The sequence below is a fragment of the Camellia sinensis genome, chromosome 4, assembly GCF_055761805.1.
Source record: "Camellia sinensis isolate YWXY chromosome 4, ASM5576180v1, whole genome shotgun sequence".
Lineage (NCBI taxonomy): Eukaryota > Viridiplantae > Streptophyta > Magnoliopsida > Ericales > Theaceae > Camellia > Camellia sinensis.
In genome coordinates, this window is record NC_138964.1 from 54,552,424 (window position 1) to 54,566,165 (window position 13,742).

Here is a 13,742-nt window from a genome sequence, read left to right on the forward strand (position 1 = left end):
GTGGAGGTACCACCTTTGTTTTTCTGTAGTAGTACTTTCGACCACCTGCATTTCTTGCGCTGTTTCGATCTGATTGCGTCGCATGCTTTGATCTAACTGTATTTCATACATTGCTGATCTGCACCTGATTGTACTTTACACATCACTACCCTGTATGTACTGTACACACCCGCATCTCATGCGTCACTACTCTGAATTCAAATACATCTTTGACATATCACTGCTCTGGATATAACCATATTTTCAATACATCATTGATCTGATCTGAACTGTATTTTTAATACACTGCCGACCTGATTTGACCTGCATTTTCAATACACTACTGATTTGATTTGAACTGCATTTTCAATACACTGCTGATTTGATTTGACCTGCATTTTCAATACACTGCTGATTTGATTTGACCTGCATTTTCAACACACTGCTGATTTGATTTGACCTGCATTTTCAATACACTGCTGATTTGATTTGAACTGCATTTTCAATACACTGCTGATTTGATTTGACCTGCATTTTCAATAGGAGAGATCTCACTCCTTTCGAGGCTATGGCGCTACGACCGCTCGAGACTGGTATGATGTGCTCCCCACGGGGGTCCGCCGGATTGTCAACGAGACCGGCTTCGGCATATTTTGCTGCAGCCTGATGCGGATCACAGCGAGTCGCCCTCTCCTGGGGGCTCTTGTGGAGAGGTGGTGGGACACCACCAATTCCTTCCACTTTTCCACGGCGGGGGAGATGACCATGACTCCTTTTGATTTTGCTATGATCACTGGTCTGGACGTGGGAGGTGATCTTATTCCCCTAGATCCCGACATGGGGGAGTGGGTGGCTGCATGGGATGTATTGCTTGGAGCACGTCCACCCCTTGCACGAGCGGGTATGGTTAGATACTCTTGGTTCGAGGAGCACTACCGTGGGGAGGATCCCGAGACCAATGAGGGGGTAGAGCAGTATGCCACGGGCTTCCTCCTGTTCCTTTTTGGCACCACCTTGTTTTCGAACAGGTGGAATACCATGGGCTTGTACTTCTTGAGCGCCCTGGTGGTGCTTCCGCGGGTCAGCTCCTACAACTGGGGCGCAGCCGGCCTCACCACTCTTTATGGATACATGAGCTCCACTTCTCGAATGCGTGGGAGATTGATTGGAGGCTATTGGCGAGCTTGGGAGGTGCACAACCTAATTTCCCATTTTCATTACTTTGCTTAGCATTTGTACGTTTTGCTTTGTTCAACATTTGTACCTTCCGTACTCACTATCACGCTGTATGCTTTCTGCTTTGCATTTTCTGTACACCATACACTACACACTGCACACCATACACTGCACACTGGATCTAATGTCCGCTTTTCTAGGCCTGCCCCTGTTATGTACTGTACTGCATTCTGCATTCTTGTTCATACGCTGTACTGATCACATCTATTCAACAGCTTTGGGTATATGCATACTTCCCAGCGCTTGCTTCAGATCCGGTGGAGGAGACTGCAGTGACGGTCCCGTTCTCTGATGTATATGACGGTCCGCCCCGTCGTAGGACTCGGGAGGGCTTCATGTTCTTTCGACAGTACTTTGATACGGTTGCGGCGGGCGAGGTAAGTCTGCAATAGGATTATTTCAATTAAACCAATGCACCTGCCTTAGTTATTTGACGGCTGATCATCTTGCTGATTCTCTTTCTCAGATTACATGGCGCCATGGGAGGTGATTCCGTCAGGACTCCGAGATCAGTATCGCGTTGCCAGATTATGTCTCACTACCGTATCCTCTTCGAGGGGCTGATCTGTCGAGCGTGGTTTCTGAGTGAGCGCTTTGTGCCTCAGACTTTGGGGTTACCTGCCCCATTTGTACCGATGGCGCCTCCACCATCGATGAGGGAGACACATATGTTATCCGCCGACCAGGTGATCCAGTTCATGGTAGGGCTGGAGACAGATTACTTCCGTGCCGAGGGCGACTATGTGACCTTCATTCAGACACATCTGATGCCGCCTTTGACTGGTGTCCGAGGAGGAGAGGGAGCGAGGGCTCCAGCTATGAGAGGCAGGGGCGGAGCGACCAGATCTCGTAGGAGGAGAGGTCCTGAGGAGAGGCAGGGGTCCAGATGGCCAGTGCTGCCTGCTACTATGACACTCCGAGGGCGAGCTGGAGAGATTTATCAGGTTCCTTTTGCTCCTCCTCCAGCTGGTCACGAGCTTATTAGAGGTTACGGCCCGACTCCGGTATGTACTACACTGTCATCCCTTGTACAGTCATTTTGATTTCACTTAATATCCTGCAGAGTACTAATGATTTCAACCATTTTTTTGCAGGCTCCCATTGAGTACACTCGTCAGTCCCTGGCGATGACGGCTTCAGTGATAGGGATGCTACAGACGAGCATGGACTTACTCAGTATCTACAGCATCCCGGTAAGTTCGTTCAAAATGCACTTCGTGCCATGAAGTCTTTTCTTAACACACCATTATTTGTATAGCTTGCACACTACATTGATCTGATACATTGTTCCCATACACCACTCACGTCCTACATTCACTGCAAATCAGTCACTATTCACAGTACATACTTTTCCTGCACCTGATACATTCTGATTACTAATGAATTTTGGTGGATTGTCCCTTTTTCAGATTCCTTTCTTGCCGCCAGGCCCATTGGGTGTTCCAGCAGGAGCAGGGGTGGGCCCTTCAGCACCTCCTCGAGCAGCAGAGGGAGCAGGACGAGGGACTAGTTCACGGAGGCCTGCCCCAGACGATGATGAGTCTGATGAGGAGGCGATGAGTCCGCAGTCAGAGTCAGAGTCAGATGCTGATGGTGGAGATCTTGGACCTTCATCTAGGAAGAGAACCAGGACGGATTCTCGCGCTTGAGGCCACCGGCACTGATCCAGACACTTTGCTACTTCAGATGTTGATTTTCTTTTGTTTTATTTTCCTTTTTACTAGTAGTTTTGCACATTGTACTGCATTAGGCAGATTTGGTTTAAAACCAATCTCTTTTGTGAAAAGAAACTATGATGGAATGAAAACAGCCTTTTTGTTAAAAAATTGTTTTGTTTGTACATGCATCGCATCGCATCGCATTGCTTTACTTTACACAACAATGTAAATGAAATCGAAGTTTTTGTTTTGAAAACCAAATGCTCAAATTGCACTAATCAGGTAGTGAATTGACTAATAACAAAGCAACTCGATAAACAAAACAAAGCCTAGCAAGTTTACAACTCGATAAGCAAATTGCAACAACTCGATAAATGAAAGGAAGATAATTACAACCAGAAAAATAAAATAATACGCCTACGACAAAGTCCAACAGGACGAAACAAGACCTTGAAAGACACAAGGGATAGGACTCCACTGCAACGGACAACTGGGTCTTCAGTGTGGGAGCCAATGAGCAAGAGGGAAGTACTGCCGGCCATCAATGGATCCCTGCCAGCCATCAGTGTGCCATTGCCGGCCACTGATGAGCCACTGCCGGCCATCAATGGCAGATTCTCCGAAATGACGACATCTGTCCTCCACTCACTTCCTTATCTTCTATATGAGTTCCAGCTTCGAGATTCTCTTCATTTCAGCTCAAATTTGCACCAAATGGAAGCACTCCTTGCCCAAAACCTCACAAATTGGATCGCTTCTCTAGATGGCTCGAAAAAGTTAAACTTCCGAGGCTTCAGCTTGAATGCACTATTCACGCTGGGCCATACTCTGCTGCACTTTCCTTTCCTCTATCCTGCGACAAGGTTTTGGAATCCGGTAACACGTCTTTAGCTTTAGCGGACAAGAGATGTGTCCTACCTTCGAGGATTTCCAAGCTTTGATGGAATCCGAGCGTAACGAGGAAATCTTGCCTCAACTCCGATTTGGCCACGTCCAAGCCCTAGGACAAATGTGCGGCCTCACTTTGCATGATGCTCGATCATTGATTCACGATGGGGAGCTGGACATCCCAAGCTTGGTTTGTCGGTTTTCTAATGCTGGCGACCGCGGCGACCATTATCGACAGGGCCATCGACGACACGCGCTTTGCCTATGCTTGCTATCTCATTTCTTGTTTGCCCCAGGCTCCGGAGGATTCAGTGTCCGGTTAATCGAGATTGCCCAAGGCTTGAAGGAGGGAAAGAGTTGCGTTGTCATGACTCTGGCTGAGACATTGATGGGCTTAGACGCCTTCTATCGCCGAAAGACGACCAGATTTGCGGGGAGTCCACTACTACTGCAGGTAATGTTTCCCACTCAATCTTACATATGTATTGCTCACATCACTTGGCCCTCAGGCTCGATTTTTCTCACAAAGCCCTTTTCTTACTTTTCTCTCATCGTACATCTCTCTATTCTTTATTCTCTCATTTTCAATCCCTCTCCAGGTGTGGTTGATGGACAAATTACAGATTGTGGAGTCTTGCCCCACATACTCAGCTCGCAGCTACTTTTTCCGACGACGTCTAGTTGATGCCCTGGATGAGAGGTGGTGGTTCAACTGGATGTGCAATTTGTCAGCAAACCGCATTGCTTGGCGCTGCCCTTGGCTCAATCTGCCGGCAATGAGTTACAACATGACTCGTCAACCTGGGATTCAATTGATTGGCATGACACACTGTGTCTTCTACTTTCCTTTTCGATTCCAACGCCAATTTGGACATGATCAAACTTGCCCGCCAGAGGGGATAGAGTATCCTGCTGCATTCCCGATTCGAGGCACACAGCTTGCCCGGTATGCCACAGCATGGAGGACTAGAGAGCTCCTGGCCCCCGCTCCCATTTTCAGTTGCACTTTGTCTGATGAGTGCTTGGATTGGCTCAACAAAGAGGCACAGGAAGGGCCCACTTTGGCATCAGAGGCTTCGACCAGCTCTGGGAGGGGGCGCAGGAACACCTGACTTAGCTATGCCCCGGATTTATTGCTTTATTCATACTTTCAAGTTTTCTTTATGATTGTAATAAAAAGTAACTTCAATTTGTATGCAAGAGCAGGAGAACTCTGTATTGAAATCAATGAAATTGAAGGTTGTGGGTACTGAAAATTTTCTTCTTTGGTCCAAAAATGGTCTAAGTTGTAAAAAGATTAATTTTGAACAAAGTCAACTTTTATTAAAACTTTTCAAAACCATTTTCGATATGGATCAGAACTGGACACGCCTGAAATCTGTCACTGAGATGCACAACCTCGGATCCTAGCACCTGGAAAGTTGCCTCTAGTTTGAATAGTACCGCAGCACTGGGCAGCAACGGAAAGTTGCCCCTAGTCTGAAGGGCACTGCACCGGAGATCATAATCGAACTCTTGAATGCTGAATAGACAAAGATGGCCGAGATGATCAAATGGACTAAGTTGATCGGGGAAAATTTTATGGCTGAACTTCAAGATGAAGTTGCCTACGTATCTCAAAGATGGGAATCAAGCCTTACGTAGTTCAGGCTGGGGTTCACTCGAGTATTTTCACTCTCCTTTTACGCTTTAACTTTTGCCAAGACCGCCCTTTGCGAGTTTTCAACCTTGCGAGCTCAGTTTTTATATTTTCCAATTTTCTGTGCTCTAACTTTTACCTAGGTCGCCTTTCAGGTTTTCGGCCTAGCGAGCCTCTCAGGGGTAATATTTCTTCAACTTGTCCATGTTAATCGGTTGGGAGAACTCTAGGCCATCTAGATCCATTAGAACCACAGCTCCACCTGACCAGATAGCTTTGATAATGTAGGGACCAGTCCAATTGGGTCTGAACTTGCCCCTAGGGTCGTGGATGGGAGCTCAGTTGTCCTTGAGCACCAAATCTCCTTCTTTTAGATTCCTGGACTTAACTTTCTTGTTAAAAGCCCTGTCTGCGCTGATAGCCTTGAACATGGTACAGTGCTTTCAGTCTGCGCTCGTCAAAAAACATGAGTTCTTCAAATCTGCTCTGTTGCCAATCTGCTTCGGCTATCTGACACTCGGCCAGTACTCGCAATGACGGAACCTCAATCTCAATAGGTAGAACGGCCTCCATCCCATAAACTAATGAATACGGAGTTGCCCCAGTAGAAGTTCTAATTGAAGTCCGGTACCCCCACAGAGCAAACGGCAGCTTGTCTGGCCAATCCCGGTAGGTTTCCACCATCTTCTGCAATAAATGTTTGATATTCTTGTTGGCGGCCTCAACCGCTCCATTGGCTTACGGCCGATATGTAGACGACTTATGAAAAGCCACGTTGTATTTCTCCAACAAGTCAATCACTTCCTTCTTGAAGTGGGAATCTTATCTGAAATGACTTCGTTTGGGACCCCATAACGATAGATGATGTTGTTTCTGATGAATTTTGCAACATGTGATGCTTTCAACACCGCATAGGATTGGGCTTCAACCCACTTCGTGAAATAATCTATCGCGACTAGGATGAACTCATGCCAATTAGACCCCTTCGGGGTGACAGCCCCGATCACATCGATTCCCCAAACTGAAAATGGCCATGGCGAAGTCATATTGTACAGCTTCGACGGCGGGATGTTCATGCGGTTTGCATGGATCTGACACTTGTGGCATCACCGAACAAAGCTGATACAATCCTCCTCCATAGTGGACCAGTAGTAACCCTGTCTGAGGATCTTTCGGGCCAGCATTACCCCGTTCATATGCGCACCGCATTCCCCTCCATGGATGGCCTCCATCAGGCATTTTGATTCTTCAGCTTGAACGCACAGCTTATGCATTCCTAGATGACCTCTCTTATACAATTTACCTCCACAGATGATGAACTAAACGGCCATTCTTCTAACTGCCCTTTTATCCTTGGCATTTGCCCCTGGTGGATACAACTCTTTCTCCAAAAAATTCCAAATATCGTAATACCAGGGGTTCTCATCCTGAACCTCATCTATAGCAGCAATTGACTCGTAAGCCGGTACAAATTTCTGGTCGATAATGACTGGACGCATCCGGACTCCAAACAGGATGTCTATCATGGAAGATAGAGTTGCTAGTGAATCTGCGAACCTGTTATTTTCTCTTAGTAGATGAGTGAAGTTTAGCTTCTCAAACCGAGGAATCAACAGATCCAAGGTTTGGTGATACATTATCATCCTTTCTTCTTTGACTTTCCAGCCTCCTTTTGCTTGAGACACAACGAGATTCGAGTCCCCAATGGCGTCCAACCGGTTTGCCCCTAGTTCCAGAGCTGCTTCTAGACCGGCAATGCATGCCTCATATTCTGCTTCATTGTTCGAGACTTTGAACCGAAGTTTGAAGGCCAAAGGGATACGGGAATTGTCGGGTGCTATCAGCAACACTCCTATCCCATACCCGTACTTGTTGGATGCTCCGTCAAAATACATCGTCCAAAACTCGTCGTCGATATGCAAAATGGCCTCATCTGGAAATAAGTACTCAACTGCTTCACCCTCTTCCACCGGGTGATCAGCTAAGAATTCTGCTACTGCTCATCCCTTGACTGACTTGCGCATCACATATTTCAGATCGAATTCGGAAAGCAACAGCAACCAACGAGCTAGCTTACCCGTAAGTGTCGGTTTCTCGAAGAGATATTTGATGGGATCTAATTTCGAAACCAACATTACAGAGCGAGCTAACAGGTAGTGCCGCAGCTTCCTGGTAGCCCATACCAGGGCTAAGCAAGCCTTCTCCAATGGCGTGTGACGAGTCTCGTACTCTAACATCTTCTTGCTCAGATAGTAGATGGCTCTTTCCACTTTGTCCTCTGATTCCTGCGCGAGCATGCAGCCCATTGTGGTCTCAGTTACTGACAGGTACAATATCAACGGTCTCCCCGGTTCTGGTGGTGACAACACGGGTGGGTTCTGTAAATATTCCTTGATCTGTTCAAAAGCAGCTTGGCATCGGCCGTCCCACTGGAATTTCTTTCCTTTCTTCAGGAGACCAAAAAGTGGTTCACAAGTCAAGGTTAATTTTGAGATAAACCGTCTTATGAATTGTACTTTACCCAGAAAGCCTCGCGCCTCCTTTTCAGTCCTTGGTGGTGGCATTTCTAGGATGGCCTTGATTTTGGAAGGGTCGACTTCGATACCTCTCTGTGTAATGAGGAACCTCAGCATTTTCCCTGCAGTGACACCGAACGTACACTTCTGAGGATTCAACCGTAACCGGAATTCTCTTATCCTTCGAAAGAACTTTTGCAAGGCGGTGTAGCGGCCCTCCCTTTCTTTGGACTTGACAATCATGTTGTCCACATACACCTCAACCTCTTTGTGGATCATGTCATGCAATATTGTGGTTGCGGCCCGTTGATATGTAGCTCCAGCATTCTTCAGCCCAAACGGCATCACTCTGTAGCAGTAGGTCCCCCACGGGGTGGTGAATGTAGTCTTTTCCCGATCTTCAGGTGCCATTGCTATCTGGTTGTAGCCCGAAAAGCCATCCATGAACGAAAGCAAAGCATGCCCCGTTGTGAAGTCCACCAACTCGTCGATATGTGGCAAGAGGAAGTCGTCCTTCGGACTAGCTTTATTCAAGTCCCTGAAATCCACGCATACTCGGATGCTACCATCCTTCTTCGGCACCGGAACGATGTTGGCCAACCAAGTCGGGTATTCAGATACCAGCAGGAAGCCTGCGTCGATTTGTTTGGTGACCTCTTCCTTAATCTTGAGAGCCCAGTCCGGGCGGATCCTTCTAAGTTTTTGTTTAACGGGTCGGGCCTCGGGGTCAAGAGGGATCCGGTGCTGTACGATCTCAGGATCGATTCCAGGCATGTCTTCGTAGGACCACGCGAAAACGTCTTTGAAATCTTTTAATAAAGCGACAAAGCGCTCGCGTTCCTCCAAAGACAACGTGGACCCGATCTGGACCCGCCGCGGGTCCTCCTCAGTACCGACATTCACAGTAGTGATTTCATCCATTAAGGGTTTAACAAATCTTTCCTGCTCTTGTTCAATTAAGCGTTGCAAAACCAGAGGAATTTCTTCGTCGTTTTTATCAAAATTTTGAAAGTCTTAGTTAATGCAATAAATCAAAGGCACAGAAAAGTACTTAGAAACCACAGCTACTTGATTCTCATTAAGCACATCCAAATCGTCCGATTCTTCGGTTACAACAGACTCAAAAGAGAAAGAAAAAGACGACCTGGACAAGACTATGGCATCCGGGTTATCACCCCTAGGAATACCGGACTCAGATTCAGTCGAGCTGGAACCTGATTCGGACTCACAAGACTCGGTGGAATCAAATTCCGGCTCACTACCTGACCCAGTGCTGCTTGACAAAAATCCTTCTTCATATTGCCAGATGAGAGAGGGTGCGATAGATGCATCCAAAATGTTTACTGGTAGGCCCGCAGCCATTCCATTCCCGATCACGCATACCGAGAAGTTATCCCCCAAGCACTTCTGTTCGATCGGAGGATCTAAAAGTAGACACGCCAGCGCTACCCCCATTTCACTTTCGGCGTCCTCAGACTCCACTTTCTTGCTCTAGTCAACCTCAGCTAATGGGTCTGTCTGCTCTTCGGCAACGTCATCCCCGGGTAACTGCAGGTCAAAGAAGATCTCAAACCCCGGGACGCGCTTCTTTTCCGCGTTCAATCACGGCTCTGGGAAGCCACAAAACGGAAAGTCCTCCCCCTCCCGGACGAAGCGTCCGTTTAGGGTACCCTGAATGGGCCGGTGCATTAAGTCAAAAGGCTTCCCCGCCTTCTTCGCTCTGGCTCTCCCAGCCATCTCCTTACCTTTCCTTATCCAATCCTCTTTGGTGGGCAGATAACCCAAGCCAAAGGTATGTGGGTTATGTGGCACCTCGGCCAATGCTGCGACCCCCTTCCGGTCGCTCTTCCCCAATTCCATCCCTGGGATATGTTGAAGCTTGTTCATGAGGTATACCGATTGAGCACTGATATACACCCCCTCATTAACAGCCAAGAAGTTCTGCACGACCCGGGCCTCAGCTAGGGTAAAACCGGATAAAAACACATCCTCCATACCGTGCTCAATTTCCAAAACTGGCGTAGATACTTCTGACGGTGGATGGATCAATGAATTCCCAAAAACAATGGCTACTCCCTTTCCATGGGAGTATTTCACCATTTGATGCAAGGTAGAAGAAACTGCCTTCATTTGATGCAGCCACGGCCGCCCCAAAAGCAGATTGAAAGTGGTAGGAACCTCTAAGACGTGGAAGTCTACCTCATGCTGTCCCGGCCCAACCTTGGTCTGAATTTTCACTGTCCCCATGACTTCTCTGCTTGTGTTGTCGTATGCCCGAATCACCTGGGCCGTTGGCACAAAATCCGCGGTCTTCAAACCGATTGCATAGGCAGTCCTTACTGGACACACATTGATGGCGGACCCTGTGTCAACAAGTACCACAGGTATCCATTTGTTTCTACACTCCACAGAGATGTAGAGTGGCTTGTTGTGGTTCGCACCCTCAGGTGGCAGTTCTTTGTCAGAAAAGGTCAACATCGGGGTAGCTCCTCCCGGAAAAACTAAGCCCACCAACTGTTCGGGCGTGGTGTCTATTGAGAGCTTGGCCTTGTCCATGGCCGATAAGACAGCTTGTCGATGCACTCGTGATGCCATAAGTAGTCCCCAGATGGAGATGTCTTCTTGTATCTTCTTTAACTGCTTCAGCATAGCCTCTTCTTCGATTTGCTTCTCTTTCTGTCTCTCAGCTTCTTTATCCTTCCCAGATGCCTCTGGCTGGTCTAGGTGCGGGGGCTTGAAATAACGCCCGCTTCTCGTCATATGATCGACCTCACCGATATACCAGGTATCATCTGGCTGATTACTCCCCCAATCCTTATCCGTGTGGGGAAGACATAAATCATTGTCCTCCCATCACATTCTGTCGGCAGCCAATAGGCACCTGTCTGGCACCGGTTCAATTGCACCCGCAGTACTCTCCGTCCACATGCTCGCAGCATTTTCTATCTTCGTGCACACAGCACTCTCAGTCCCCTCAGGGCCCTTAGCTTTCCTAATTCTCTCGGCATCCTCAAACCTTTCTTGTTCCAACTGCGTCAGTACAGCTGGCTGTTCAACAATTCTCGCATTCATAATGCCCAAGTCTCGAGCGGAATTCTTAGCACCGGCGCTCTCCGGCGATTCATTCTGATTTGCGGCCCTTCCGGCCACCATTGATATTCTTGCCCCTGCCGGGCCCTGTTCCAACTGAGCTTTGTCAACAACGTTTGGCAGGTCATCAAGCCACCCGGTGACCTCTGCTGACTCCTCAAAATCTGACCAGTTGACCACTATACCCTCTAGCTCTTGTTCATTGAAAAATTGGAGGTTGGCAAAGTCCTCTTCCACAGCCGTCAAACCATATGTCCTCTGCTCAAATCCATCCCCTCGAATCACACATAGCTCTGCCCTCTCTGGCAATTCAATATTAGGCTCAAACTGACCTGCTGGTCGAATGTAATCACTCAGATTGTAGGCTTCCCCAACAACACTCTCAAACTACTTAAACCCTGATTGATCAATTCCATCCTCCTCTGAAATCTCCTCTGTTCTGTCTTGGCCAGTCACCACCATTGGCTCGGGTTGGGTTCTGGAGATGCCCAACATTCACAAAGAGCCAATGCAGTCAGGAAGGAGCACCTCCAACTTAGGTAGATGGGAAGGAGTGATATATATGCACGGATGGTAAGACACGACCCTAGTCTGGATGAAGTTGATTCTTTTAGGAGGTGGAGCTTGGTTGTGTGGTGGGAGAGGGTTTGTTGTGACGTTGGGTTTTTTTGGAGGCACCATCACCTGCTTGTCAACGAGATCCTGAATCTCGTGACGCAATCTATAACATTGGTCGGTGTCATGACCGTGTTGTTGGTGATATGCGCAATATTTGGTTGGATTGTGGGAAGGGGGAAGTTTTTCTGGCAATGGCTTCGGCTCTAGGGGCTTCAAGTGCCCTTTCCTGATTCATACCCCTAGAGCCTTGGACAGGGGCATATACAGTGGGGTAAAGGTTCTTTGGCCTCTGGGTTAGAATCGGGTGGTTTGTGTGTTGCTTCCGGACGCGCCGGAGAAAGGTGTAGCTGCCATGGGTCTGGGAGGAGGGATGGTGGTGACCACGCTTACTTCTGAAGCTCAAGCATTTGCGGCGTTGCTGGTGCCTGTGTTGTTGTTGCGGTTGAAAGTTCTTCGGGGTTGCTCTCTATCTTGGTCAATTAGACCTTGTTTCATAGCATCCTCTATTTGTACCCCCATCTCGTGCAAATCTGAAAAGGTAGGGAAGTGGAGCACAATCATTTTTTGCATCACTTTTGGCTGGAGATTGCGCACAATCATCCGAATTTGATCTTTATCTGTAGGCCTTAGGGTCATCATTGAGGCCTTCGCCCTCCACCGGGCCACAAAATCTGAAAAGCTCTCCTTAGGCTCTTGCCTTGTTGTCTCGAGATCACAGGTTGTAATCTCGATTTGAGTGTTATAGGAGTACTGTGCAATGAAAGCCTCGGCCATCTCGTCCCAGTTCCGCTTAACATCATCTTCTAACTTTGCATACCAGATAACGGCTACACCTGACAAGGTCCGACCGAATAGTGAAAGCTTCTGTGGTCTGGTGAGGCCCATCGGCCGCAGTATATCTGAGAATAACCGAAGATGGACCATGGGATCCCCGGATCCGTCAAAGCGGTCGATTTGTGGCATTTTGAACCTATTCGGCAGCGTCACAGCCACATCGGTATATCCGTCCTCGATGTCTGGTATGGACTTCACCCCCTGGGATTTCTTGAACAACTTCTCAAGATTGCTCAATTTCAATGCCGTGTGGTTTACCTCGAACTCAAAGGGAGAGTTCGGTTGATTGACAAGCGTAGGTGCCTTGGATAACTGAGGTAGAATCGGGGGCGGAGCCGGCCCCGTCGAGATGTCCGTATTTGCCTGGACATTCGGTGCCTCCCTGGGTGCCGGGACTCCTGGTGGGAGAGGAACTGGGTGTGAAGCAGATGCCCCGGTTTGTTGTTGCAACCTGGCAATCAACTCTGCCTGTTGGGCCATGATCTCGGCCTATTGTTTGGCAAACTCATCTCAGCGAGCAGCGTCCTGCTGCATGGTTCTCATGGTCTCCTACATCTGACGCATCATTTCTTCAACTCCTGTCAGTACCATCATACTGCCCTGATCTCTCTGAAATATCGGAAGGTCTAACTCTAGAGTAACCTCAGAAAGCTCAACCTGACTGTTCAAAGTCCACCGATCTGGCAATCTCTGCTCGGATACACTGCGTCTTCTCGGCCTCCGTCTGATAATCGAAGGTAGACAATGGAACACTGGTTGTCTGTCGACTAGATCCTCAGATCGATTGAGTCGGCGACCTCTTGTCTAGAGTGCTTGGGGAATATCTGCTTGGTTTGAAGCAATTGTACTAAACTACCTAGCAAAAAGATAAATAAAGCAATAATAAGGGAATAAACGAGCAGACAAACGGACAGCATAATAGCGTAAACAAACACAACGCACAGTCGGGTATAATTAACACGCAATTGATACACCGTTCTCAAAGACTGATCATTACTCCCAAATCACTGTCCCCGAAGCTGAATCTAATATCCGCAAATAACTGATTTCGAAAATACTGAAATGGTGCCTGCAGGCCTGATACCCAAAATACTGAACTGGTGCCCGCAGGCTTGATACTCAAAATACTGAACTGGCGCCCGCAGGCCTGATGCCCAAACTTGTAAACTGATACATGCATTCGTATAGAGACGCACTCTAAAAGCACATAACAAACAAGTGAGAGCCAAAACATCCCTATGTTGGGGTAAGGTTTCCCTGTCCTATTTTGTCAGGAGCTAGGGT